A 12,551-nucleotide genomic window follows, 5' to 3' on the forward strand; every position below is an offset into this window, starting at 1 on the left:
GTGTAATGCAAGCTGTAAGTAAAAATGTCATTTTCTTGACTGGTAAAAACTCTCAGTAATGACAAACAGCAGCTTCATTTAACCAAATCTCCATTTCCAAATGAAAATTTGGCCAAACCACTACACTGAAAAGGATCAACATTCTTCCTATTAGGAAGTGTCCCAATCCAGCTAGCAAACCTCAAGGTCGACATCTACTTTCCAAGTTGAGTGTATCTATGACTCACATACTGGTTTTTTCAGCTTTAAATTGATGATTTTGGCCAATAATGGCAGTGTGCTAAACTTTCAGTAGTCTACCTTTGCCCTGCACTTTATGTATGCATGTTGCTATGTATTTCTATACCTGCCACTAGGATAAGGATCCTTCTCCACTCCTTTATAATGATTAGAGCAATAACTATGGTATAGGAAAATGAGAAATTACCCATAAAAAAAAAAAAGTTGGTGGAGTGAGGTCCAAGAGTAGTTCCAAGGTCTTCATCCTCATAACAAGTGACATGATGGAAGGATAGGACAAGTTTCACACAGTTTCTTTGGAGAACACACATCTAGGAACTATTCTTCTTTACTCCCAACTATTCTTCTTTAACCAGCTATTTATCCTCCCCATCTCCTTCACAGACAAACACTTTGCCTCCCAAAACAAGGTGTAGTTGAGAGATGTGCAACCAGAGCTTCTCTGTGAGTCCCAAAGGCCTGGTTCATGCCCAGAGTGGCTTTACTCAGGTGGTGATTTCGATATACACTTTGATGTATTGGAAAGCAAAGGCACAGCCACACAAATCATCTGCATATCACTGTGCATATCACAGTGCCCCATGCCTGCATTTGCAATGTGACACATGGAAGAGAAATGAGAGCTTCTCCCTGTTTCCTGAGCCTCAGAAGACAACAAGGGACAAAGTGAGCAACTTGCTAACTTATTATGAGTTTGGGGAATCATCACCAGGCTGCACCCTAATGAGCTCTTCAGCTGGAATCTGTTACTCTGCCTTCTCCAGAAGGTGCAAAGGAAGGGATATTTGCAGGTAGCAGCTGATACTTGAAACCTTTGTTAAGTAAGTAACCTTCAAGTAAGGCAGCCTAATGTTCAAAATCCACGTGCCTGGACAAATGGATTGATGAGACTCTTGTTGAAGCAAATTATTAATAGCTACTATGACTAAGGGGAGAGGATAGTTATTTATGAAGGTGGCCTTCAAGCTTATTGGCAATAAAGACTACTTTGCAGATGTGACCTCTTGCTTTGATCACATCTTGCTTTGCAGATGTGATCTCACGACTTCGAAGTATTGTTACAATACAGTAATACATTGTTGTATTGTAAATAGAATGCAAAAATCATGAACATCATGAAATCACCACAACACAAAATCATAGACTTGTTAAGGTAGGAAAAGACCTCTAAGATCATCACATCCAAACTACGCCCTCAACTGCCATGTTTAGAGAGGTGTTTTGAAAGCTTTCAGGGATGTAGATCCTACCACCGCCCTGCGCAGCCTGTTCTAACACCCAGCCACACTGTCAGCTAAGCAATTTTTCCTAATATCCAATCTAAATCTCCCCTGGCACAACTTGAAGCAATTTCCTCCCCTCCTGCTGCTTGCTGCTTGGAAGAAGAGATCAAAGCCTACCTGCACACAAACCACATTTCAGGGCATTGCAGAGAGTGATAAGGTCTCCTCTGAGACTCCTTTTCTCCAGGCTAAACAGCTACAGCTCAGCCACTGCTCACAGGACTCTGTGCTCCAGACCCTTCACTGGACTCATTCCAGAACCTCAGTGTCCTTCTTGTAAAGATGGGCCTAAAGCTGAGCACAGGATTTGAGCGTGGCCTCACCAGCGCTGGGTACAGGGGACAATCCCTGCCCTGCTCCTGCTGGCCACACTATTGCTGACACAGCCCAGGATGCCACTGGCCTTCCTGGCCACCTGGCTGTCCCATGCTCAGCTGGCTGCTGGCCAGCACCCCCAGGTCCTTTTCTGCCAAGCCCCTTTCCAGCCACTCTGCCCCAGCCTGTAGGGCTGTGTGGGGCTGTTGTGACCCGAGGGCAGCACCCACTACTTGGTCTTGTTGAACCTCATGCAACTGACCTCAAGCCATCAATGCAGCCTGTCCAAGTCCCTCATCACATCAATATAAACATGCTGGAGGACAGCAAAGTCACAGCCAGCAAGCCCTGATGAAGGTTTTGAGGGTGGTCTCATAGAAAGTATGCCACTTCTTCTTTGGGTTTATCTTCTGTTTTCAGTGCGTTTAATGAAAGAGAAATGGGGAACAGAACATAAGTGCATGTTAGCTTTTGTTCTTTCAGATTCAGGTAACTATATTCCCAGGGTATAAATAAATTTTTACAAACCTTACCTGGTTTCATGTAATCCACTTTCTACATGGATTATGACAGTTATGGCTAAATCAGGGCAGAATGACTTCTGTGTCAATGGATCCTAACTGTAACAGCCTTGCCATTGTGCAACTCATATTACTTTGCCCCATGCTGAATTTGCCATCCTGCTTCATTGGTCAGAAGGCTTTTTCATCTGTTGTCACCTCCATGTTTGAATATCTACTCATGACTAAGCTTGCAACTAAAACAGAGCATTCTTGTTATAATAGCATCACATTATGTCTTAAGCATGTCTAAAGCACTGAATTGCACAAAAAAGAAACAGATTTTTTTTCACTATCTTCAAACACCAGCATACATTTAAATTGTAAAAAAAAAAATAAAATACTCTTCCTGCAGATTGTATTGTGTTTCATTAGCTGTACAGCGCTAGATAAACACAGAACTCTTCTGAAACAGAGGACATTGTACTGGGGTATGTAATATGGATTCAAGAATGAATTCTATGCTCAGATAAAAATTTGGGGTTAAATCATTCAAGCTGACATAAGCTAACACGCAGAGTACAGTTCCTCCTGAAAGTTTGCAAACATTGGACAAGTTTGCTCAAGTTGCAAGAGGAAACTGCAAGAGTTCTCAAAAAAAAAAAAAATCTCAACATCAAATCTTGTGCCACTAAATTACGTGGCAGAAATGAAATTTTTTGCTGTTTAATCTTTGCAGGGATACAAGACCAGCATTCAGCACTAAATGCTAAATGTCTTGTTCTCACTGATTTTAAGTAGCAGAATCTCCCTGAACCTCAAGGGTGTAAGAACATCCTCCAGGTTCCAGCACTCCACAGAAGCTTATTTATGACTCAATTATTTTACTTAACTTTAAACTATGTGTTACTATATTCCTTCAAGGGCATGAATCTAAACCAGAAATGTACCAGTTGGTTTCTGGCCCAGCCTAGTAAACCATTTCAAGCAAGTGTTGCAATTTGTCACAGGTGGTGTACCACCAAAGGGTATCATCTGAACCAACAGTTTGCTGCAAATGAGATAAATAGAATTAAAAGAGCTCCATGGCTAGCAATTTTGGGAGGTTTTTAGGTTAAGTCCTTGAAATCAGAGGGGTTTTTTAATAGATACAAGTACACTTCTCTGAAGTCTACCAAACATCCTGAGGGGCTGCAAAATTTCACCAGTTTGGGTCTGAAAGTTTGTCATGTAAAGAGGGAAGCACACGCTAACTGAAGTCTTGTGAAACTACATGCTCAAGCTGGGGTGGTGGTAAAAGTGTAAAAGGAAATGCCTCACTGAAGGACATGTGTCATTGAATGAACATTAGTAAGAATTCACACCCAAGTTTCTAAGCACATTTTTCACATTTATTACACACATGAGCATGAATGAGTTTCTTTAAAGTTAACCAAAATTAGAAATATTTTATGTGCTTTCTATTTTCATAAAAGAGTGAAAGTGAGAATTTGGAAAGGTCTCTTTGAAGGAAAGATTGTAAATACCTGATGTGACAGTTCACTTGACTGCTCCTGCTTCAAAGGTTCTAAGGAAGAACTGGAGTGCTCCAATTTTAAACACAAGTATGTCTTTGCAGATTATCTTTCTCAAGGGCATGAATGAGCAGTTTCCCATATTACCAAGACAGCAGCTATGCAAGTACACTAACTTCATTAAAGTTCTTTTCTATTTGAGAGAAATTATTCTGTACTAAACAGAAGATCTGACTTGGGGACCAATTTAAAGATGCATGTTGAATTTGCTCAATATGCTAATTTATTTCATTTTCAAATAATTTGACCTCTGCTACTATTTTAACTTTACCTTGAAATTTCTTGTTTTCTCACTCTAAAAACAACCAGCATTTTTGTATTCACAAAATGTCACTACTGGTTTGTGCAGCATTTAGTCTGTTTCTAGTGCTGCTTAATGGTCAGTTGATAGCAGATGAAGAACTAGCAGTTACAACCACAGCAAGTTTCACTGAACCAGGCTCTGATCCTGCAAGTGACAGCACACAGCTTGCAGGAGCTACACAGACTTCAGGAGACTCACACCAGGACTTTCTGCACAAAGGGCAGCACACAGACCTTAAAATATAGGCCAGCACTCACAATAATTCCAGCAGATTTAGAATCACGGTCAACTGCAGGACCATGACAATGATTATTTTCACATTCATACTGCAGATTGCAAGAATTTCATAGCACTATTACTGGCTGCTCATTAAAGCTTATAACCTTTGTAACTCCACATAATTCAAAAGCATACAGCTCACAGGAAGGATATGTGATTATGCTATACTTTGAAAAACTGCCTTAGATTGTGCACAAGCCCCAGTGTTTGAATGTGACTTCAGCACTCCCAGCCCATGCAGCTAACTTTCAAAGCAAGAACTAAAACCAAATCAGTGTTCACAATGGTTATCCAAGTTGGTTTCAGGAGAACAGTAATGAGTCCACAGCTTGTATTTTAATTCCACAGTATTAAGAGTTGTGCAAAGAAGATGCTTTAACAACTGGTAAGACTTCTTTATTCTTTGGCCACACATGGGAAGTCCTCAGGACAGCACAAACCATATGAGAAAAGGTGTAGGAGAGGAGGTCAAAATCCTTAAGAAATCAGAATTGGGGTTGATACTGAGAAACAAATTAAGCAGGAAGACTGCAGAACCAAAAAGACAAAAAAGGTAAAAACCAATCAAATAAGAATGCAAAGGATAATAACTAATTGGGTAGAGACAATTATAGTCCCTAGGAAAGCATATATCCTCAATCAGTGTGGCAAGATACAGAACATGTAACAAACCTATGTATTCTGTGCTCCAACTAGCAATTACTTTCCTGTGTCATGCCAAACAAGCCACCAGCTTTTATTGCAGGAGCAGGGAAAGGACCTTTCACTCATCCAAACCCAGTCCAATACATGTGATTTGAATAAGCTACTCAGATGCATTTTTGACACTTGTAGCCTTGCTTAAATGCTCCATTAAGAGCAGAAGTATTTTACCTGAAGCACCCTTCCCACTCTACCAAAACTCTTTTCTGCTGGTGCCAGCTCCACTGAACTAGGTTCTTCTAAACTTGCACTGCCTTCTCAAAGCTAAATTTGTCAAGCTTCACTTTCTGTGGGGTCAGTGCATGGGGCACACCAACACGAATGAGCACAGAACATCAATCCTGGAGCAAGAGCTGTTGTCTCAGCACCACATCCCCACAATACCAAGACTTGATTTCTTCTCCACAGGCCAGCACACACACTGATAAATCCATGCTCTGCTTCCCTGAACCAGAAGTGTTTACAAGGAGGGTCAATGATGGCTCAAAAATTTTTTCCATGAACCACTACACTTGACCAGAGAAGGTCAAAGCAGCATCACAAGAAGAGTAAAGTGGCAGGGGACAATCCACACTGACCATTTTCAAGACAGAAACCCATTCTAAGTCAGTTTGAGGTCACAGTTTTAAATCAATGTCTCAAACAGCAGTTAGCTGTCTCTAGAGATCACTTTACACATAAAATGTACCCTACACAGAAGAGTCCTTGCTGACCACCTACAGAAGTAAGAAGTTACCCTTAAACAAGGCACAAACTTAAAATACTTGGAAGGCCATGCCAGTCCTGCCAGGTTGGTACTCCACTGGACTCATATCTCTTCCAGAGGCTGGGGTACATATTTCTGGGTGAGTATTCCCTGATAAGTAGTTTACAAATGATAATTGGATTATGAAAGTTGATAAGGCTTACTCTTCCAAAAAGGGAAAAGAAAATTTGCCACAGACATCTAAATCAAGAGATGAAATAAACAGTTTATAACACTGACAGTCCTGAAGACTGGAGAGAAGACTGGAGACAGCAGAATGATGTTAGCAAAAAAAATGAATGATAGGAGAAGAAAAAAAGGAAATTGTGATAGGGAGTACTCCTACAGCAGGGTAAAGACTGAAGCATGGATTTTTCCAGGAAACTGGGGAGCAAAAGCCTCAAACAAACAGCACATCACTACTGATGAATACATTTGAAGCAGCGTGGGCCAAGGACTTTTTTGGAAACACTGGTAAGCATTATGGCAGAGGGAGGGGAACTGCTCCCAAGGAAATTTAGCAGGAGATTTTGAGAAGAGGCAAGCTCTCCTGGTCAGGCATAATGGAAGCCCTGCTGTCTACTGCCTGCCATCTACATCCCAAGAGAAATGGGCCTAGAATTCACCTCAGTATGACTTGGTGCTTCTCCACTGCTGCCATGACAGCTGCTGCAATCTCTCTTGAAGCCAGAGCAAGTACAGCTGGACAGAGAAAGGAGGACAAATTGCCACACCAGCAATCCAGCAGAAGAGCTGCTTAGAAGGCAGGTTTTCCAACACCCCTCACGGGCTGTAATGTTTCCCTCCACCTTTGCACAGTTCAGCTTATCTTTTGCAATGGTAAGCCTGGAGTTACAAAAATGCACTTTGAATCCCATTTGCACATTCTGCTACATCACAACGGCACATTCAAATGACCCTTGCAATGTATTTTGAAAAAGTCTAACACAGAACATCCAATATAGGATTTCCTCTTTCTCCTGCCCATCCCCTTCCTGTTTGTTTACCAAAAACTTTCACTTCCTCAGTGACACTGACACCAGCTCTGGTGATCACTTAACCCTGGTTCTCCCGTCCTTGTCCACTCACACCCGAATCACAGCTCCCCAGGGCATTTAGTACTCACTAAAGGGTTTTAAAGATCCATCAAAACACATGGTAAGGCTGGGGCTGCCCTGGAGAAAACAATTTTCTGTCCACTGGATCTAACAAATATAAACACCATTATTCTGGCAAGGGACACTCTAGCAGGCAATTTCAATATATGCAATAGATGTGCTACTGTTCAGATCTTTTCCTACTCAGTTGATACTACCAGGAAATATTCTTTTTGTCTGAATAAAGTAGAACTTAGTTACAGGTCAGACCTACTGATTTATAAATGTGTTACTACTACATAGCAATTCACTCAAACATGGTCTTAACTTTTGGTATTAATTTTGTTCTAAGCCCCTAGTACATGTCATACATGGAAAGAAAAACCTTAGCAGCCAAATACACTTCTGTACTAATTCCTGTGATACCATATTGCTTCAGTTTAAACCTAAGCTAAAATCAGAGTAAGATTTCATTAAAAAAAAAAATTAAACAGGTTTGTATATACCTATCTGTACAAAATAATGAAGGAAACATGAAAAAAAGCAATAGATTGTAGATACCACAGCAGAAAGCCCACTTAACAGACTATGCTTTTTTTTAATGAACTTCCTGAAACAGCTTTTTTTAAACCAACAAAGGATAAGTTAAAAGCACATCCCAGAGGGAGTTCTTTCCCTTCAAAATTTTATCATTTCCATACTTAGAGCACCCCTCTAAAATAGAGAAAACTGCAAAAAGCACCATTGCAGAAGAGTAGCTGCGTCCCATACTTCAACGCCTTTGGTGAACTATCATGCGTTCCAGTTTAAGATTGCACTATTTCCTATCACAGCTGGCCTTTGCAAATTAAAGCAAGAAATTCTGCAATATGTCAACCACAGGAAGAAGAAGCCTTTTGCCACATGCAGCAGGGACCATAGAGGAAGAAGGACACTTTGTTCAGAGTGTTTATCATTGGAGTCCTTTGAACTGAAGACGTAAGACAAGTGTGCTGCGCAAACACAGGAACCAATTGTAGATACTTAAGATGCCAGCAGTTTGAAAAAGATAGGCAATGCTGACCTAAGGGAGACCAAAGGCTGGCCTGGACAGAAGCAGTCCACCCTTTTAACCCACCAGAGAAATGAGATCTACCCATTATTCCCTCCACCTTTCCCCAGTATCCTCCTTTCTTTTCTCCCCAGCAAAGTGTTACTGTCAAAATACCATTTCTCTTCTGACATTTGCCTGACAAAAGTAACCAATCCATTTACCTCTACGAGTAGTTTTTTAGGGCAGAAACCAAATACAAGTATCCCATGAATATTTGGAGGAAATGCTTCCAGCACACGATGAGTTGTGCCTTCACGTTTTGGTCCATGAACCCAAATCTTTCAGGAAAGATGCTGAACTCAAACGTGAATAATTCAGTCTCGGAAATTACAGCATTTAATGACAATGTCAACAGGAAATGTATCTGAATCAGGCAAAAATAAATATGAAAGCACAGACCTTTCCATCCTTCCCTGAAGGACAATGAAGTTTAAACTAGGAACAGTCACACTGAGGACAGTTACACTGCATTTGTCTTTTATAAGTACAGGCTGATTTCTGGAGAAGGCACCATTACTGTTTACAGGGTGGCAGACTCCTTCACCCTGCATGCGTCATTAAAGACTGTTTTCATACAAATGCAATTTTACATTTTTATCTACAGTTTCCTGTGGTATGGCTTAGCAAGTCTGGAAGCCTTTCTTATTACACCATCTCTAGCATTCCTACACTCTCATTAAAGAGGGGAGAGAAATAAATGGGAGAAATAGGAAATAGGAATATGAGCAACAGGACGAAAATCCTAATTCTCAGCTGGGCAACTGTTTTTTCTATAGAATGAAACCTTTTTGCTTAGAGATGGAAATCCTACAGAGGCAATATTATAACAAACGCTGCTTAACAGAGTCACATGGTTTGGTGTAATTATTTACACACTTGGCTCCATAGCTTCAAAAGGAAGTATCATTCCCTGCATGTAAAGCTCACACAACCCTCAGGATCCCCAGCCCACGGATTCTCCTCCCATCCCTTGCATGAGCACACGATGGCTCATATCCTTCTGAGATCTCTGCGGCAGCAGACATCCACCTCTGTGTACAGCCATGCTACCACAGCAGATTGCTAGGAATCCTAGGTTATACCTAACACCCACCCCATTAGTTAGTTAGTTAGTTAGTTAGTTAGTTAGTTAGTTAGTTAGTTAGTTAGTCCCCATGTGCTTGTCTTTGGTGTTCACTCAGTTTGAAAAGGGCTCCCTGAACCCTAAGAGTAAAAATGGCTTTACAAGAAGAAAAAAAATGTCACTCAGTTACTCAGGATATGCACATATGAAAAGGAGGAAAGATCTCATCCCCTTCCCAGATCACCTAGCCCTTCGACAAAAACAAAAATTGTCTCCTGATCAACATGTGTTCATCCCAAAAATCTCAAAGATTCCTATTAATATTCAAAATAATATGAATGGTAGAGGTAGGCAAACATCTCCTTTTTGTGCCAGCAATGGAATAACATCTGAGATTAAATACAGCAGCACTTAATCTTTCCCAAATAACTAAGAGAGGTCAGTGTTGCTACCTGACATGCCCCACAAGAAGGGTCAGGTGTAACATCTCTGATTTGGTGAGACACCCCTCTGAAGAACAGAACCAAGCTGAGCCAGGAGACCTTGGACTTGTTTTCATTGCCTGTCACAGGAAATGTCCCCCTCAACACTTGCTGTTCTGTGATGCCATTTAGCTTGCAGAAGTCAAAAAGGCCATAGGAAGAGAGGTCACTTCAATTACATAGACAAACTGGGGGGGAAAGTACTGTGAAATAGTTACTTATACATTCATAAATACTCATCTATTCCTAAATCCCTGCAAGGAATAGTTTCACATTTATGGAAACTCTCTTGAAAAGGGTAACATTAAACCCCATAGTATCAAACAACTTAAAGGCAACAGGGCTTAACTTTGTGTTGTAAAGTTTCACAATTGATTGCTTTGTCAGAAAGAGTCATTGCACAACTCCACTGGTCAAGGGGCTTTAAAAGGAAGGCTTAAACCTTACCATGTCTCCTGAAAATTTCTGTAGGAAAAGCCTCTTATTTACTAAAAAATAGAGAAAAGCAGAATAACTTTAAGTCAGCCAGCTACTGTACAAAGATGATCGTTCTACGTCATCATGGTTTAAAAAAACTCTATGTCACCGGCACACAATTAAGAGATTTTTATGTTATTAAGTAAAGAATTCTTTCCTAACTAGTCTGTAGCTCACAAAGAAAAAGAAAGAAAAAAAGCTTAAATCTCAGAAGAGATGCGTAAAACGAGACATCTTTTGATCTCACAGTTCATTAATTTCAATCCTTCTCCAAGGTTTCATAACATCCTATTAACAGTATCTAACTCATTTTTAGTCTGTTGCTACTTTTTCAGAGAAAACTATTTGATTTTTTTCCTCATCCATACTTTCAGTGCTGTTGATAGTACGTATTAAAAAGATAACACCTATTCTGTCCTCAGTGTTGGGTTGGAAACAATCCACACAAACACAATTTGACTCTCCTTTTGGTAAAACTGAGCTATGTTTTCCCAACATAGCTTTGCAATTTCTCAACACATATCTTCTGCTTTTTGTTTTAACTCTATAGTGATACTGTGTTGAGTGCAGACTTATCTACGTGGCACTTGTACTTCACAGATACTTGCAACTAACATTACTATTCCTAAATTGCAAAAGTCATAGAAGTACTTGATGGAACCAAGCTTAAAAATTTTAATTTTCAATGTGTACTATGTCCTAAAACACATTAAGATTGGTCAGAGTATTTCTCTTTCTTCAAAGGTGGGAACGAAAGGCAGGAGATGAGATATTGACCAGAGGTTTCAGATGAAACCAACTCTGTGCTCTCTATGTATATCTGTGGGAATATAACCTGGCTAAAAAGCTTTAAGTGTTAATCCCTTTGGTCTTTAGTGCCAACAGAGGGGAGCAAGGCAGCAAGATGAGTTTGTGCCAAACCATTCACTGCAAACCCTTGAAAGATGCAACTTCAACAGAAACTCTTAACTGCTTTACTGAAGGTACAGCATCAGCTCCTAAACTAAAATTGTAAGGAGACAACCCTTAAAGACCGCTCCAAAGGAAAGCAGTACCTATAATAGCACTCTGCAAGAAAAACCGTGCACCAAACATCACAATACCATTTTCTCATCTTTCTTTTAATTCCAAGCACATTTGAACAAACACTCAAGAGGAAGAAGCTTTAACTTGCAGAACGCACTAGAAAACACGCTCCTAGAAAAAACGCAGTGTAAGAAGGGATACCCAGGGATCACATCACCTCGCCTCAGTTAAGGCTATCGTTTTGGCTCGAAACGCCGACTGCGGACTCAAACCTGCTAATTTCACAGGCTCCCCGGCACGGAACAGCCAGAAGATACCCGAGCCCTCCGGACCTCAGCAGAAACCAGGCAAAGGGGTATGACATACATCACGCTTTTGAGAAAGATCATTTTAACCCAAACGCGGTTATTCCCCTTAAGACCCCATCCAGTCCTACCGGGCAGGTCGGGCGGCAGCGGCACCTCCTCGCGGGGCAGAGGCGAGGGAGAGCCGCCCGGGAAGCGCCCGGTCCCGCCGCGCCGGGGCGGGGCGGGGGCGCGGAGCAGCGCGGCCGGGCGGCCCCCGCCGCATCCCGGGGGGAAGCGGAGCGAGCCGGGACCGCCGCCCCCCGCCGCTCGGGGGAAAGGCGCTTACTTACGGTGCCGGGTGCGCGGGCGGAGCGGCGGCGAGCGCAGCGCGGGGAGCGCGGGGCGGCTGTCCCGGGCGGCGCGGCCGGAGCGCGGCTCTCGCTGCGCGGGCGGGGCGCGGCCCGCGGGAGGTTCGCAGGCCGGTTACTTCCTGCTGCCGGCGAACATTTGCATGGGGTGGGCAGCGGGGCGAGCGGCGGAGCAGGGGCTGGTCCGGCCCGGCGGCTCCTCCGGCTGGGGGCTGTGCTGCGGACGAGGTGGGGCAGGGGCTGCAGCGGGATGTCGGGGGTCAGCCCCGCCGAGCTGCCTCAGAGGGGAGCGAACCATCATGAGCTCTAAAAGTTACAGCGAAATAAAACACTGTTAGTCCGAGAGGCAAAAAAAGGCTCTCTTGTTCCACGAACAGCCGAAAAAACATCTTGAACCCCAAAAATCCACTGTAAGCAGCTTCTAAGGTCCACTGAAGTCTTGGTTGAGAGAAACAAAGAAAAATTAAGCTTATCTTTCAGTGTTTCTTTTATTTCAAGAATGATTTACTAGCCTGGTGAAAAGTGAAAAAAAAAATCTCCCAGGTCAGCAAAACAGGAAATATGAATGCACGGACATAACAGCCAGAGGATGCAGGTGAAAAGCTTTGCGAGAGCTAGAGTCAAGGTGTCATGTGTGTCCTGCCAGACCACGTGGGCGAGTTCAGGTCACGGAGGTTTCTAAGGCAGAATTTAAAATGAAAAGCATTTAAGCTTTC

The 12,551-nt window shown here is 42.3% G+C and overlaps 1 protein-coding gene across 5 annotated transcripts in view; it reads right to left on the reverse strand.

Annotated features, from left to right (window-relative positions):
• Positions 1–11,918, reverse strand: part of LYN (LYN proto-oncogene, Src family tyrosine kinase) — a 50,141-nt gene extending 38,223 nt beyond the window's left edge. For 4 of the 5 annotated variants that reach the window (XM_084211090.1, XM_084211089.1, XM_084211088.1 and 1 more), the window contains exon 1: positions 11,818–11,918. The gene's annotated coding sequence lies outside the window, so the exon portion shown is untranslated. Of the gene's footprint in view, positions 1–11,813 lie in introns of all 5 variants that reach the window. The other variant, XM_084211087.1, reaches the window with a different exon arrangement.
• Between the last annotated feature and the right edge of the window lie 633 nt (positions 11,919–12,551).

Source organism: Fringilla coelebs, assembly GCF_963513975.1.
Source record: "Fringilla coelebs genome assembly, chromosome: 1".
Lineage (NCBI taxonomy): Eukaryota > Metazoa > Chordata > Aves > Passeriformes > Fringillidae > Fringilla > Fringilla coelebs.